Source organism: Formica exsecta, unplaced genomic scaffold, assembly GCF_003651465.1.
Source record: "Formica exsecta isolate Colony F162 unplaced genomic scaffold, ASM365146v1 scaffold26, whole genome shotgun sequence".
Taxonomy (NCBI): Eukaryota; Metazoa; Arthropoda; class Insecta; order Hymenoptera; family Formicidae; genus Formica; species Formica exsecta.
The window spans coordinates 1,292,240-1,308,099 of NW_021849866.1; the positions used below are offsets into that span (position 1 = coordinate 1,292,240).

The following is a 15,860-nucleotide window of genomic DNA, read 5'->3' on the forward strand; positions in this document are numbered from 1 at the left end:
CATTCAAAAGAGAAAAAGAGAACATCCCGGGGGTCGATCCGGACCGGAGAGGCCGGACGGTATCCTCCCGCATACGGCCCTCTGTTGACTGAACCGACTTAAGTCAACGCCGCCCACGGTCTGGCACGCGGCCTCCAGTACGCGCCAAGACGAAGAGGGATATATGCGCGAGAAAACGGGAAATATGGGGAACGTTATCGGGGGACGTGGATCCCCGAACGACGAAGACGGGAGAGACGGTGAGATGAAGCGCGAGACGACGAAGCTGGATAATAATATGTGCGACGATGACGGAATGAGCGGAACTGCGAGAGAGAGACACGCGGCAGGGCGAATGGTGGCGAGGGGTTCAAGTATAAGGATACCGAGGCATGCGCCGTTCTATCATATTGATCTCGCCATAGTAACGATTCTCTCTTCTCCAACGATGTTGGGATGCACTATAGCCCCGGGAGGAAGAGGGATGTCGGAGAGCGAGGAGTCATGCGGGAGGAGATCGGGAGGAGAGGGAACAAGAGAGGGGAAAAAGGGGAGGCAGGTCGTACCGCATGGTGCACGCCACCCCACGTTGCGCGGATGTGGGCCGCCGAGGGTTGAACGCGAGCGAGAACGCGAGGCGAGGCAAGGTGCCGGTGGGACGAAGAGAAAGGAAGTCGTTGAGGGTGTCGTAGGGGGAGAAGGTATATATGTGACGAGAACAAGAACGAGTTGGAGAGGTAAAGAGAAAGAGGTGGAGAAACAGAGGGAGAGGGGAAATGCGGGATGAGAACTGTGAGAGACGAACAGCATCGGTGATCGAGATAGAACGATACGGGGGTGAAGAAGAGAAGAGGGATCGAGACGCGAACAGCGACTGGCAGGTGTACATGCTGTATTAGACGGAGAGAATGGCAGCAAGGAAGAGAGAGCGAGAGATATTGAAAGAGAGAGAGAGAAAGAGAGAGAAATGACAAAGATATCAGGAGCAACGAAGAGAACCAGAGGTGGTGAACGGTGGCGGTTAGCTACTACAGAGCTAGCGCCAAAGCGGGCTGAAGCGGCAGTACCGCGCGGCGTTGCAGCCAAATGAATCTTAGTCCAGCGTTGGTCGCCGGCGAGGGCGCATCTGGCAAAGCACCCCTGCCGGGAGAGAGTGATAGAGTAGCCCCACGATTAAGATTTAGAAGGGCAGCCCGCGCAACACGCGTCTCTCCGTAACGGACGAGAAAGCACGAAGGGATGTTCTCGCGATCCTGGCGATCGCACGCGTTCCGGGATCCACGTTACCGAGGGTGAACCTCCGTCGTTCACCCTGACCCGATGCTGCGGCAATTATACCGAGCAAACGCGGGAAGCTCGACGAGCGGAACGAATCCATGATCGGACTGCGGATGCGTCCCTGAGCCTGTTTTGTACGTACACGCATATATACGCACACGCACACATACACATAGAAATCATACATGCGAGATCCGCGGAGTCAGCCTCCCCCGTGATATCAGAGTTGCAATCGCGACGACCAACTGGTGCCGTTGACGAGATTCAAGCTTAACCGAGTCGCTCGTGCGACCGATATTATCGTTGTCGGTGATAACCGCGAGACTAAAGGGAAACCCGGGAAGATAAACGGGATCCGCGCGGGCGAAACCAAATTGCCAAGAGATGTCCGCGCTGCCCGACGATGCCGCGTCGTGGTGCGGACCGTCTGGACCATAGTGGGCACGGATTTTATCATCCGGTACGGGATAGAAGCGGACTACTACCGCACCGGGACATCGCTGCGTGGAGGCGATCACGTGCCCTCGACGGAGCACCTAGAACGATGCACCTGGCGAGCCCGGTGCAGATGCGACCGGGCGAGCCCTGAGGATTCAGAACGATCGCTCGGTTTTTATCGCGCCGAGCGAACCGCCGAGGACAGCTGATCCTCCAAGGGTTCCAGGTCGAGTTCGTTCTCGCTCGACGAAATTCGGCAGCCACGTGCGAGGACGAGCGACGGTGAGGCGGCTGCGACGGTGACAACGGTGGCGGAAAAGAAGGTTGAGAAAATCGGCAACGTGGAGGTGGTGTTCCAAGTGATCCTCGAGGAAGGAGGAGTAGCAGCCTCGCTCCGGGTACTCCGCGAGTAAACATGAGACGCTCATGGACGCTTGTCGCGGCGATAGCCCTGGCAGCATCCGGTGAGTGATTTTCAATTTCAGGAGAATATCTCAACCGTTAGTCCGACGACGTCCTTCACATAAATCTCAGTCGCGACGCGAACACCGTCCACCGGTTGTCTCGCTATCTGATCCTTTCTTCCTCACCAAAAAAAAAAAGGGAGAGATTACTCTTCGTATTTCACAGTGTGTGTTTTACTCCTATCCGTCCCTTCCACAAGTGTCCGTTGACGTCATGACGCATCACCCGTTGCTCCGGGCTTTTGTCTCTCTTTCTTTCCGGCACTGCGAACGCACGATAAAATTATGAAATAATTTTTCCGTTATATCCAAGATGTTTCTTAAGTATAATTGCAATCTCTTCTTTATCAGCATCGTTCTTGAGAGTAATTAAAACCGGACAGTTGATTATTTCGAACAGTAACCAGTGGCGCCGACATTCCTTTTATGTGGCTGATGATGTCATAGTGACGATTCCGTTTCTCTCTATTACGGTTTCTCATCTCATGATACGTAATAATAATATTGATGTAAGATGACATGCAATCGGGAATATCACATCGATATTCAAATTCGTATCAAAGAATTTCAGTTTCTAACGTAGACAAACAACTTTGCTTAGAAATTTTGTTATGCTGCTTTTCTAAAACTTTATGAATCTTCATTATATATACAAAGATATGAAAAATTGGCCAACTTGTCGAGTAACGTGAAATTCTTCAAATTTGCAACCTGCGAGTTCGGTCTCGCAGAAACGTTCGTTGCTATTAATCATATCTCCTCGACATTGCAAGCGTCAAATCTTGTTTCCGGAATTCACATGAGGCTTCTTCTCGTAAACAAATAAATTTCTTCGAGATTGTTTGAAGGTATTGCAACCAGCGAGTTTCAGACGGGTATGCTTGTCAATTCTTCATCTCTCTTGTGAGACATCTCTTGAGAAATCTTTTTAGCATTGTTGTTCGGATTACGAGCACGATTCCCTGTAGCTAGGTAAACTTCCCACACAACTTTCCCGTTTTGTTGTTTACGTTACAAGAGAGTTTCTATTTCGCGAAAATGCTCGTCGAATTCATATTCGAGCCTCGTCTCCCAAAAACCGCTGCCGGGCGGTAAAATTTCTTCAAGGTTGCCGTCCGGGTTATAAGGAGGAGGTCAAATTTCGCTTTCGCGAACGTGAGGGTGCTCGTCACACGCGATCCTTCATCTCTTCAACGTCGCTCTCTTGCTTCCGAGATCGGTGCGAGCTCGTTTCGAGCTTTGAATGGAGCAGGCAGATGTAGAGCGCCGCAATCCCGGGAGGAGGAATAGGGCGGAAGGGTGGCAGAGATGGAGAGGAAGAGAAGAGGGAAGGACGCGGCATTTCAATATTGACGTCAACCCGCGACGCTTCCAGAGCAACGCGATGTCTCGTACCTCGTTAGCGGCACGTTGATGCCACCAGCTGGGAGTCGAAAATGTGCGCGCATGCCGTCAAATCGGCGTTGCGTAAATATTTGCGCGCTGCACCGATAGCATTTCTTTTTGTTGGCTTATTTTGCATCGACCCCAACTGACGCGTAATCGCACGTCATCTTGTCGTTCCTTTACGTCGTCTTCCTTTCCGCATTTCCGTGGAGAGCGATGGAAAAACAAAGATCATTATTCGTTGAGATAGATTCATCCATTGATTGGTAGGAATATAAAAATTGTTATCTCTTAAGATGGGTTTATCCCTTCATTACTAGAAATGTAAAGTTTCCAGAATTAAGAAAACAGACTTCTTTTCAGATTATCGTAATGACTAATATAAAACAGATATTATAGAGAATTCTTCTAAAAAATAATGAAAAATTCATAATTTTTATCCCTCTTCTCTTCTAATACTTACTTTTAGGATGCATTTCTAAAAGTAGAAAATAATTTGAAACTAAATTATCATGTGTATGTATGTGTGTGAATTCCTCTTTAAATATAATTATAAAACGGTAACCGTATTCGGAGCTGGCGGCTTTAAAATTGTTATTGTGAAAACTAAGCATTTAGTTCAGCAACTGTCCATTTAAAAATGGCTTTGACTTCCTTCCAGTTTTAAATGTATTATTACCGTTCATCTGAAGCGGTTGTAATAAATTTGAGCGAATTCCACTTGATATTAACGCATCAGGAATGCATCTTGTCGCACATTGCGCGTTAATTAATTAAAATGTCCCCGTTAAAAATAATATCGTTCAATTATGTCTCGATTGCATTGCAGTGTATGAATATTTCCACGCTCGCAAACAACACGAAAATTCCATTATGAACGTCTGGTCTGTATTGACCGAAATCGAATGGAAACATTACGCTGCAGTCGCGGCACGTCAAAAGCTGTCTCGATTCGCGCTACCAAATTGTGCATGTTAGTCGCGTGTAAAATGTAAATTAGTAAGTTACCTATCTCGTCCATGCGTGTTGGGAGATGGTTCTGCCATGACGTATCGTGTTGATTAATTAGAATTCCACCACAGTTGTCGGCCGCGGTGCATCCGGCGCCGTTGCAGACGTCGTCAATCGGAATGGAAAATGGTTGCAAAAATCGTAGTCATCCCACGCTGCAAGAAAGCACGGCGAGTGTTCTTCTCGAAGTGATTAATGTGAGTTTTCGTCTAGTCGAGGCGATCGATTGTTCCTCGAGAGAAATCTCTAGATGTAAAACGATACTTCCATACGTGACATGAAAAGTTTTCTAGACAAAATAAATAGAAACTTTATCGATTATTATTAAAATATCAATAAGACAATTAATAATCTTGTTTCTCGCCGTTTCATCTGCTTTTTATAGAAAATATAATTATTTTTTTACGAAAGAATTGTACTAATTTCTCTCAATATCTCTTTTTATTATTGAAGAATAAATATTTTAGAAAATTTTAGAAAAAAAATATGTGTGTATGTGTGCGCGCACGCTCTGGAATTACAAATGTATTTTTAGTTTTCTTTCATTTGGTGTCGAATGGTCCATCAAAGATGCGGATTAGGAAATTTCATGTTTGATTAATTACAATCCTACGTTGTATGCAGCACTCCTTCATTTTCATCCTTTCGGCGAATAATTACGCCTACTGAAACTTGAGAGAACTGCTGACGTGTCCACCTACGTAGCATCAGATCGTGCGTTCGTAGTAATCGGCTATAGCGAACAAAGAAAGAGAGAGATAGCATAAAAGACCTTGATCAAAGTTCTTGCTCAAGCTTTCTTATAAATATTTTGACGAGACAATATTTTAATACTGTAATCATCTCCATAATATTTTCATTTAGCGGGATTACCATTTCGCTCAAAGCAGAATTTTGAAAAGATGGTTTCGTAATGAGAAACTACTGGTTCCCAAAGGATTAATTTCATACAAAGTGTTTCGGACCAATGTAGTTACTTTTAATCTGGATGCTGCGCAAGCAATTAAAGAAGATCGCATTTAAAGGAAATATTGCGGACGCGATACATTATGTAATTTTTGGTAAAGAGTCTATATCAATCATTCGCGAATTTAATATGCATGGAAAAACAGTATTATATTTTTGCTAGTATTTCATTTATGTCATATCCGAACGCGAGACTAGAAGTTTTAAACGCAGATATTTTTATACTGTCTGTCTTTAAAAAAAATGCGAAAAATTAATTAAAACTACCTTATACATATTTATCTTTTTACTCGCAATAATATTTTCACTTTGTCATAATCTGTAATTATTATATCGATCACGTCATTTGTACTAAGATAGAGATTATTAAGTAAAGACAGAGTGATATCCTAAAAGTTCGGTTAACTCTGTTATTTTTAACTTTAGAAAAGTTTACCGGTAATTCTCCAAGATTTTTGTGTAATCCGCTTTAAGAACCTCTGTGGGAGAAACCATTCTGTTGCTTGAAAATTTCAGACATTCTCAAAAGTCCGTTCAAGAAAAATCCCTGCGGAGGGATTCACTTCGCTTGACGAATCTCAACGTTTCTTGAAAAAGTTTCTCTTAAAAAGTTGCGTATCTCAAAACGATGTTGCTCGTAACATTCTTTCGTCTCATTCGAAGCATAGTCGCATTTCAAAAGTATATCTCGGATACACTTGAAGAATACTTTCAAAGGAGATAAAGATTTCTTCAAATAAAATTAAATGTAAAAGATATTACGGAGAACTATTTTAGTATTTTACATATTTTTTTGATAAAAAAAAAATAAAATTTTATTACATTCTCTGTGTATGTGCGTGGATGAAACACAATGCGATCGCTTTAGTAAAAAATAACGAAGACAACTACTGACATGTGTGTCATACACATGCTAAATTTTTCTAAAACTGGTAAAGTTACTTTCAAAATAACCGGTGGACATATGTTCGCGTCGCAAATTATTTTATCCTTAGCTATTGCTTTTCCTCTTACCTGTACCCTCCTCCTCCTTTTCTTTGCTCCTTTCTAACTTACGTATAAGATTTTATGTATATATCTTAAATACTCTCTATAAAAGAGAGATATTTACATACACTAGCTTATAAAATTATGCTGATCATAGAAAATATTCTTTTCGATTGGTTTAACCTATTTTGTACCTCCGGTATATTGGAGATAACGGGATTATAATATCTCTCAAGAGAATAAATAAGATTATATTTTAAAAATAGGATATATTGTAGTATCGAATGTGCATTAATGGAAAAGAATGTGTGATGAAGATACTTTCTATCTCATCACCGTTATAATACATAAAATGAATTTCTACAACATATTTCAAGAAAGTTAAGTGAGATTGAAAAAATTCCTATAAGCATATATATATGTTAGCTGAAAAAAATGCTTTATTAAAAACTGTGAAAGAATTATAAATTAAGAATCGAGACTGTACGATAAATACAAGTTTCTGGTGTTTATCGAATTAATAATTATTGAATTTTCCCAAGAACTTCTAAAACGTTAGAATTTATTACGAATAAATTTTGAATACGATTTCAGAAATACATATTTTAATAAAGTATTTCCAACAGATTATTGGAAACTTTTTCCACTTACTCGATATTCTCTTTCAATGTAGACTCTTAACTGTATATTTCATAAACGTGTTATATATATAAATGGTAACATCTATATCATTATTGAAAAAAATTCGTCAGAAATTTCTCTTTACTACGAAAATGTAAAGAACCTGTGCGATTCATCGCGCATTGCGCGACGTCCGATCGCAGATTTACGTGTCGTTCGCCACATCGCCTCGCGTCATGCTGCGCCTCCAGACGAATCTAGGGATGCTCAAGATTCACAAAATCTTGATATTTTTTATTCAATTATCGATACTAATCCGTATCTCATAATCCTATCTTTGAAAAATATATCAATATCACTAGATTGACAATTTACCGCTTGATATTCCGTTTCTAATATCAAGGTAAATATTTAAATATTACGATTAAATAAACACAAAATAATCAGAATTATGAGCTAAGTATCGATATTGCGATACTGTTTAGGTATCATAGAGCATCCCTAGACGTCCCATGCTGCGCGAGCTGTAAGGTGCACGCAAATACGGGGGCATGCGAACATGTGGGCGTACGGTGCTGGAGAGTATCGACCATGCGTAACGTGGAAGCCGCGAGAAAGAGGACACTGCACGCTCGCACGTGCGTGACATACATGTTCGCACGTACTCGTATATCCGTGCATTCGCACGTCCGCGTCGCGAAGGCGTCCGCCAACGAAAAAAAAAACAAACAAAAAAACTGGTCATCTCCCTCCAGAATCCTCAATTACACAGAGTAGCGAGACTATATAAACGCACGAGACAAATGTACATAATATCGGTGCTCGAAATTTCGCGAAATCTCGTATCGCGTCTTTTCGAGATATTTGGCAGATTAGAAAAATAATTACGCTCAGATGAGGAATCCGACACGTTTAATTTGCCTACGACAATTATGTAAAATATTGCAGATAATAGATATCTTAGATAAAATAATTGGTAAACTAGATATGTGGAAATTAGATTTTCGATTTACTTAAAGGGCCTGTATAGTTTTGATCCCTATTTGTAGTATTATAATATAATATGTCGGGTGATAATTACTTACATTATTTATATTAATAGTTTATAGGCTGCTAATCATGATAATAACGTCGGATGAATATTAATGCGCTACTACTATTCGGTTTCGATAAATATGAAAATCGATTAACAATTCCAAGTATAATATATATATATATATATTAATTAAAGTTGCACATTAAGTGATTATTAGCTAAAACATAATTTCTACGAACCGCGCTGAGGTTTTTATATTGAGATATAAAAATGTTCTACGTATTATGTGATCGCCGATTAATTCATTTATTTGATGACCAGATGGTATACATATGTGTTTTATTACGATACCGCGAAAATAAAAGACTCGTTTCGAGAGATCGCGAAGAGGATACACAAATTTAACTGGCGCAGATCGGCAATTGCAATTTTCATTGTCTCTTAAACATTGAACCGGAAAAGAGAGTAAGCCGATCTCCGACGAAGTCAGCCGCTTAGATATTACATATCCCCTTTTATCTCCACGTAAAAAGTCGTCGAGTCCGAGTGAGAATCTGCGATGACGAGCAAAAAGTTTGCGCAAAGTCTCGCGATGGAGATGGCCAGTTCCCAAACATAGAGCGGACAATTCCTTCCTCTCTCTGTCTCCTTTATCTTTCCGCTTCGTGATATACCTTCGAGTGTGTTCTGTCTCTCTATTCCTCTCTTCCCCTTTGTCTCTCTGTCTCTCTACATCTGTCTTTCTCTTTCTCTTTTTCTCACCCCCTCCCTCTCTCTCTCTCTTGATGAATTGCATGAGCGGACGCGCGATCGTGTACGTCTAAAACGAAAACTGTGCCAAACGCTGCCCCGACGAAATCAGCCCCTAGCTACTTGAAACGTTTTACGAGCCTGCTCATCGCAGGTTGCGACGAAAATGCGTGTGCCTGGTGTTGTCAATAATGCACACGCTCAAACTTCGCTTCTTTTATCTTTCTCTCTCTCTTTCTGTCTCTCTTTGTCTCTCGGATTAGGTGATGCCTGCGAGCGAGAGAAAGGCACAATTCGTTAGGGGGCCGAACCAAGTGTAGTAATGACTTTTGGCCCCTCGCCGGAATCCCGATGGAACGCTTAATGCTGATAAAGAACCGAATATGAAAATGTATGGTCGAGAGTCAAATGTCCAAGGACCTTTGAATGAATAAACAAAAGGGTCAAAGGTCTAAGGGTCAAAGCTACAAGGACTTGAAATGAATGAACTATAATGAAACGGAATCCAGCAACAATTAAGTTATAGCTCTAAGAAACTCTCGATATACACTGAATATCTAAAGCAATTAATTTAAACTATTTAAGAATTACGAAAAATTGAGAATATTAAACATGAGCGTTTTATATCATTGCGAAACATTGCGCATCCCTGCTTGCTGTAAAGTTTGGTATAATAAACTCTGAATAATTCAAGTGTCCGCTATATGCGCGCTTCTACTACTAGTTTCTTAGGTCTGACACAACATAGGGTTTATGCTACTTGCAGTGATGTAAAATAAAATATTACGTGTAATAAACCTTTCAAGATAAAATAAAATTGCAACGTGGCAAGAGGGAAATTTTGCGGGACACAAGGGATGATAAGTTTTTAGGAGTTATTTTTAGCAATAATTCTATGTTTTTAGTTGATGGAAGTCGGAGCTCAGCATTTTTATCGTGTTGACATATTTTCGTGATTTCTTTTATTTCAAATTAAAATTTAATGTTAAATACCTAAATATAAATAATGTGTAGGCATATAATTTTTTATATATATATATTGACTTAGCGTTTTGTCCGGGACGTTATTATTTGTTTATTGATATTGTATAACGACGAGAGCTCGATTCGAGACATAGCGCACGTTCGAACGTTCGAATTAGCAAATCAAATCTTTGTTATTTATCGCCCGGCGATTGGTTCGACCTCGGGGAGCGGGGATACACTTAGCGCAGAAAGAATATAAATATCCGCGATTTCGGAGTCCCGGAGAGATCAAAAAGATTCCTCGTCGCAAGAACAAGAAGAAGAACCTCGGAGCGAGAATCCAGCGATATCGGCAATAACAGATACGACACGGGCAATAGGCGACAACATCCTCGCAAATAAATCGTTTGCAATAAAAGCATTCGCCTCGCCTTCCTATCTGTTGAATTCAGATCATATCATCTCACCCTATACACGGGCTATCCTGACAGGCCCACAAATGTAAAATTTTTAATTCTTTTATTTTAATAAAAGTAGCTTAATAAAAAAAATGCACTCAAACTAGATTCAATCCATTTTAAGGAAAGATATCAAAAATTGGCCAAGTTATATTAACTGACTAAACTATATTAAGATAGATACTGGCTAAGTTCTACATATACGTATATAAAATCTCTTTGTAAAAAATAATGTATTATCATGCTAAATTCAATTAGCGCTTAATAATATTTCTATTTTTAAAAAAATATTTAATTTTTTACGCTCTTCGTCTATTCTTCTGAAAAATGGAATTTTACTACTTTCTCCCTTTATATACCGATAATATATTCACTAGAAGTCATCACTTCGCGGCAAGTAACACTGAGAAACTTGGCTCATCTTAACTGCGAATCTCATTTGCTGTGCAATGGAACCATACAGACCGTCATTATCATATTATACGGGCACATCTCGCGCTCGTTCTGGAATACATGACCATCCCAACGGAAGACATGCCGGTAGATCCGAGGAAACGAGCTCGACGATAGTCTCTGCCATCTTCGCGCCTCAGTATCGTTTAATTCTCAAGTTTAAGCAATGCATTGTTAGTTCTTGTGTACGAACTTTCGATTTGTTTCACCATTCTTGGCTTTCTATATAAGAAACGAAAAAAAAAGAATTCTATCTTTTTTATCGGGAATGCCCTATATTAGCGCGCATCGAACGTTGTTTAGATAAAATTACTCTAAATAAGTGTTCAGATATTTTATCTTTTATATATTTAAAGAGAACGGTTATTTTTAAATAGAATTATTGATTCTGTGATTTATTCTTATAATCCAGAAGAAAAGGTTATCATATATCATTTATTATCTTAATTAAAATAATTAATTTAAATGGAGAATTATTTTGATAATTGTTAATTTTATTTATTATACAGCATATACAATTCCTTTTTTTTAAATTATTTAATATATACACGTTGTAGAAATAATTCATTATCTTTAAATTAATTTTTTTATGATGCATATTAAATAAACAAATCTGCCGTGTGAATTTGCGATTTTTATTTCTCTCTTATCTCTCTCACTCTTTCTCGCTTTCTCTCTTTCCAGGTATTGGCATTGTCGCAGAGAATGTCTCGCGGCTTTTATCGGCTTCGGATTAACAATGTTCTAAACTATTTCAACCGACGCAACATAGCGGCTTGCTATTGTGTCTCACCGCGTACTGCGACCTCGCTCCTCATCTGCCAGTAGAATCGTTAGAACTTCGCCGCTAATAACGATACTCTTGCCGTTGTTGCCGTCTCGCAGAAACGATACGGCGATCTCGATATCAAGGAGATCTCGGATCGCTTCGGCGAGCGAGTGAAACTCTCGAAAGATATATAATGTTACATTCGTTAAGTTTCTACTGCGCGAAAAATTTACTTGTTAGAGGAATAACACGATAGCTATATTAACATATTTAAGTATATATATTTCGATAAAAGATAAATTTTTATTTATTTTTTTAGAAAAATTCTGAGAAAAATAATGCTGTCAAAATTAATACGAGCTGTTAGATAGTGTATATAAAGTACTTATAATATATCTTTTGTAGTATTTATATTGTTCTCCGTAGCGGTATTAACTTCTCTCTTGGTTTTTATTCCGGTTCTCGTCAGTTAAAAGTTGCCAACTGATCGTATAAAACTTCGGCCTCTTTCATTTACTGTACGGTACACAATTCTCACTTCACTGTTTTCAATGATCACGTACTAAGTTATTGTTTGCCGGGTTCGTTATATGAAGAGCGACATAAATACTACGAGAGATGTGCCATAAATATTGTATTATATATCACCTGTGTCTAATGACTCGTATCAGCCTTGACATCTGATTACTTGGATACTATATATATTTCGAATTCACTTATAAAATAAAAATCTCTCTCTAATAATGATACAATATATTGTATAATAAATTGACATGAGAGATTATCCTAATTAAAAACTATATATTAGATTTTTGATGACAATTGATTAGATTTTCTCTCGGTATTCGAATGTCAGGTAGAATAATTATGATCACACAACAAAGCTTTAATATCAGCGTTAACTGAATATTTCAATGAAAACTGATTTCATGGCAAATTGGAAGGTTCTTTTTGAAATTGGCCACAATACCGTGCATTGTTATCCATTACTTCCAGTAATCAGCCCTGTAATCAGACATTGTTATACGACGTTGTCGTATAGCGGTTACCGCAAAGACCGCTTGATTGGACTTGTTTCGAGACGGCAGCGGTCGAGGCTTTCATCTTAAACCGCGTGCCGACGACTTTGACTGGATAATAGTGTATGTCGTGCTTCCTAAATGGTATGTATCGCGAGTTACAGGGTAAACGCGATGGGAGGGCTTAGCGTAGAAACGACTTCAGTGTTTGCGGCAAGCAATCTTGCCGGGCAAATTAGTGCCCGAGTTAATTATCCCTCGCAATCAAACTGTTAGAGGACCAAAGGGCGCTGCTCCTTTTGCACGATTATTTATGCCGCCGGCAGAGATTAAATGGCAATGCAGATTAGATTATTTATAGTGAAGATACAGTACATTACTTGTTCTAAAATGATATCCACACATTTGTTTAAAGTGATATATATCTTACATAAGTTACAATGCATATAATGCATATAAAATTTTATATTTTAAAATCATACATTAAAAAATGACAAATGTAAAAATTTCATATGCAGTAACTTCAAAGAACATTTTGCAATAATTTTAAAATATCAATTTTTTTATATAAACAGAAAATGTATTATATTTATTACTCATCGTTTGAAATTAATCTTTTCATAATAAATATCCATTATAACTTCATTGTAATATAAAATTTATCTTAAATTGTTCAAGAATAAGAATATGTAATTGACCAACACATATTTTTCTTAAAATGGAAGTATTTGCACTTTAAAACAATGAAATAATATATGTTTCTCTTTCTCTCCCTTTTTTTTTTTTTTTTTTTTTGAAGTATGCAAGAGAATTAATTGATCCAATCAGACGACTATCTTAGTACAGTCATCTTAATCTTTCATACTCCAATCCGATGACAAGAATACTTCAATACTGATAGCATAATAATTTTATAAGAACATTCAAACATTATAAGTCCATATAAAGCTGCATTATAATTATGCAATCTCCTGATTGTCTAACAACGCGAACGAAAATAAGTATCAGACAATTTGATCCGACAATTGTTAAATAATTTTGGGTCGAATGTCTGTTAATAATGTACATCACCTTGTGTCTTCATTTACTGCAAGTACAAGAAAAGTACTTCTTGTCGATGCAAGATCTGTATTATTCATACAAGTGGCCATGATCTGCTGATAATAGCAGTATCATGAATTATCTCTTAATTTGCCGAAGCCTTTAATTGTCTCGACACCGTTCTCGTTCTTTCAAAAACATTAAAGAATATTTCTTCGAAATGTTAGTTTATTAGAGTTCCTTAAAGAAGTTTTTTGAATTATGATATAAGAATTTTTCAATTTTTTTAACATTCTCATTAGAAAGTAATTTTTTAATCATTACATAAAAATTTTCATAGTAAATATATAACTTTACAACTTAAGATTTTACATACTAGTGAAATGTATTCGGTTATTTTACTCTAAACGGGATCGCAAAATTATCCGTCGTTTGGACGACAGGTCTTCCCATTCCCGGTGCGTTTGCCGAAGTTTCATGTGGAAACCGGTAATAGGAGGCAATATAAGCAAACAGTTTCGGCGAGTTTTGGAAGAGGCTTTATCGTTGTTCAGGTGCAACAGCTTGCAATTTGACGTCGTTCGATCTGAAGTGGTCGTTCGTAAATAGGTGTGAGAGTGCGCGACACGGATACGATTATAGACATATATGTATATAGCTGCATATATATATATAGTTCTCTCTTTTTCTCTCTCTCTCTCTTCATTCTCACCATCTCTCTGTCACACATGTAAAAGTTACGATATACTGGCGTTGCGGTATTTATCCATCGAATGTCACACACCATCATTTCACTCCTCGCTTCCCTCGTTATTGACGTTTTTGCACGCGCCTTTCCACTAGTGCGAATTTGACACTTAATATAACAGTTAAATCTTTCATAAAAAAAGTAAAGATGGAATAATTTAGAATAATTTAGAATTTTGAGAAAATTTTAAAAGAAATTTTTATCGTTCTTTCAACACCAAAATTTGATTTTTCATCACAATTTGCACGATTTGCGTATCGAGTATTGGAGATTGTCAAGCTCAAAAACCGTCCATTTAATTCTTTAAATGTTACAAGGAAATCCATCAGCCATCCAAGGTAACTCGACTCTTTTTCTCAAATATCTTCTTTTGTATTACTAATGAAGCGCATAATGAGAAACAAGACGCTATTCTCGGTGACTCTCATTTGATTATAATAATAGCGAATCTAATTTTCATTAATCTCCTGAGAATATTAAATAAAAAAAGATAAAAAAAAAGAACAAATAATACACACGTTATCTAGACACCTTTTATACCGCCATTGATCCATAAACCACTGCTCACCCCAAACACTAAATGATAAGTAATTTATTTGAGATATATGAGTCTGTACTTGATTCTTGTCAACCGCATCTTTCGCTTACTATTGATAAACGGCGTGAGATAAGTGAATGGATGCATGCGGGGATTGAAGGGGTAGTTGGAAATAGGGGGATGAAACGAGAACGGCGAGAGTGGGCAACCATCGGACGCCGTTCATCGACCGCCGAGCTCATACGAGAATTTAATTGTCAGCCATACGAAAGCGAACCGGTTATCGATTCTACGCTAATGTCTCTCTCTATCGAGTGAAACCGCCGAGTGGTTTGCACGTGTTGCGCCTGCATCCCTCCAACTGCCGCCCTCTGCAATGCTTTCTCTCTCTATCTCTTTTTTCCTCTCGCTCTCTCTCTCTCTCTCTCTTTCTCTCTCTCTTTCTCCTGCCTGCCTTGCACTCTCTCGCTGTCCCTCGCGTGTGCTCTTCTTCTCCTCGCTTCTTTTTTTTATCGGTTCTTCAAATTAAAATGCATCCTGGCATATTTAAGTTAATGCATTTATCCCGATTTTCATGTGTAATCGGCGTACGAAACGGTAAATTTATCTATAGCAATTATTTCATGCATGTGGAATTTTTCTATATAATGCCATTTCTACCAGATCAAATATTAATGGCATTAATGGCAGTAGAATTAGTGATGAATTTCGAGTTGATTTTTTTTTAATGAATATGACGGGAAAGATCGTTATTTGTCATTAAATTCAATTTTAATTTGAAGATATTTCTAAAATAAACAATTAAACTTCCGTAACAAATAATTATACTTAAAATTAAATACATTTCTAATTTATTATTTAAAGAGATTTTATATGCGCCGTCTTATATTATGGTCAACGTCAATTTTATTTGTAATAGATAAAACATAATTAGTATAACAATATATATATA

At 38.4% G+C, this 15,860-nt stretch overlaps 1 protein-coding gene across 1 annotated transcript in view; it reads left to right on the top strand.

Moving 5' to 3' along the window:
- The first annotated feature begins 1,069 nt into the window (after positions 1 to 1,069).
- The window catches only part of LOC115236708 (neuronal acetylcholine receptor subunit alpha-7-like), a 220,135-nt gene continuing 205,344 nt past the window's right edge, over positions 1,070 to 15,860 (top strand). The window contains exon 1 of the mRNA XM_029809322.1: positions 1,070 to 2,159. The gene's annotated coding sequence lies outside the window, so the exon portion shown is untranslated. The remainder of the gene's footprint in view (positions 2,160 to 15,860) is intronic.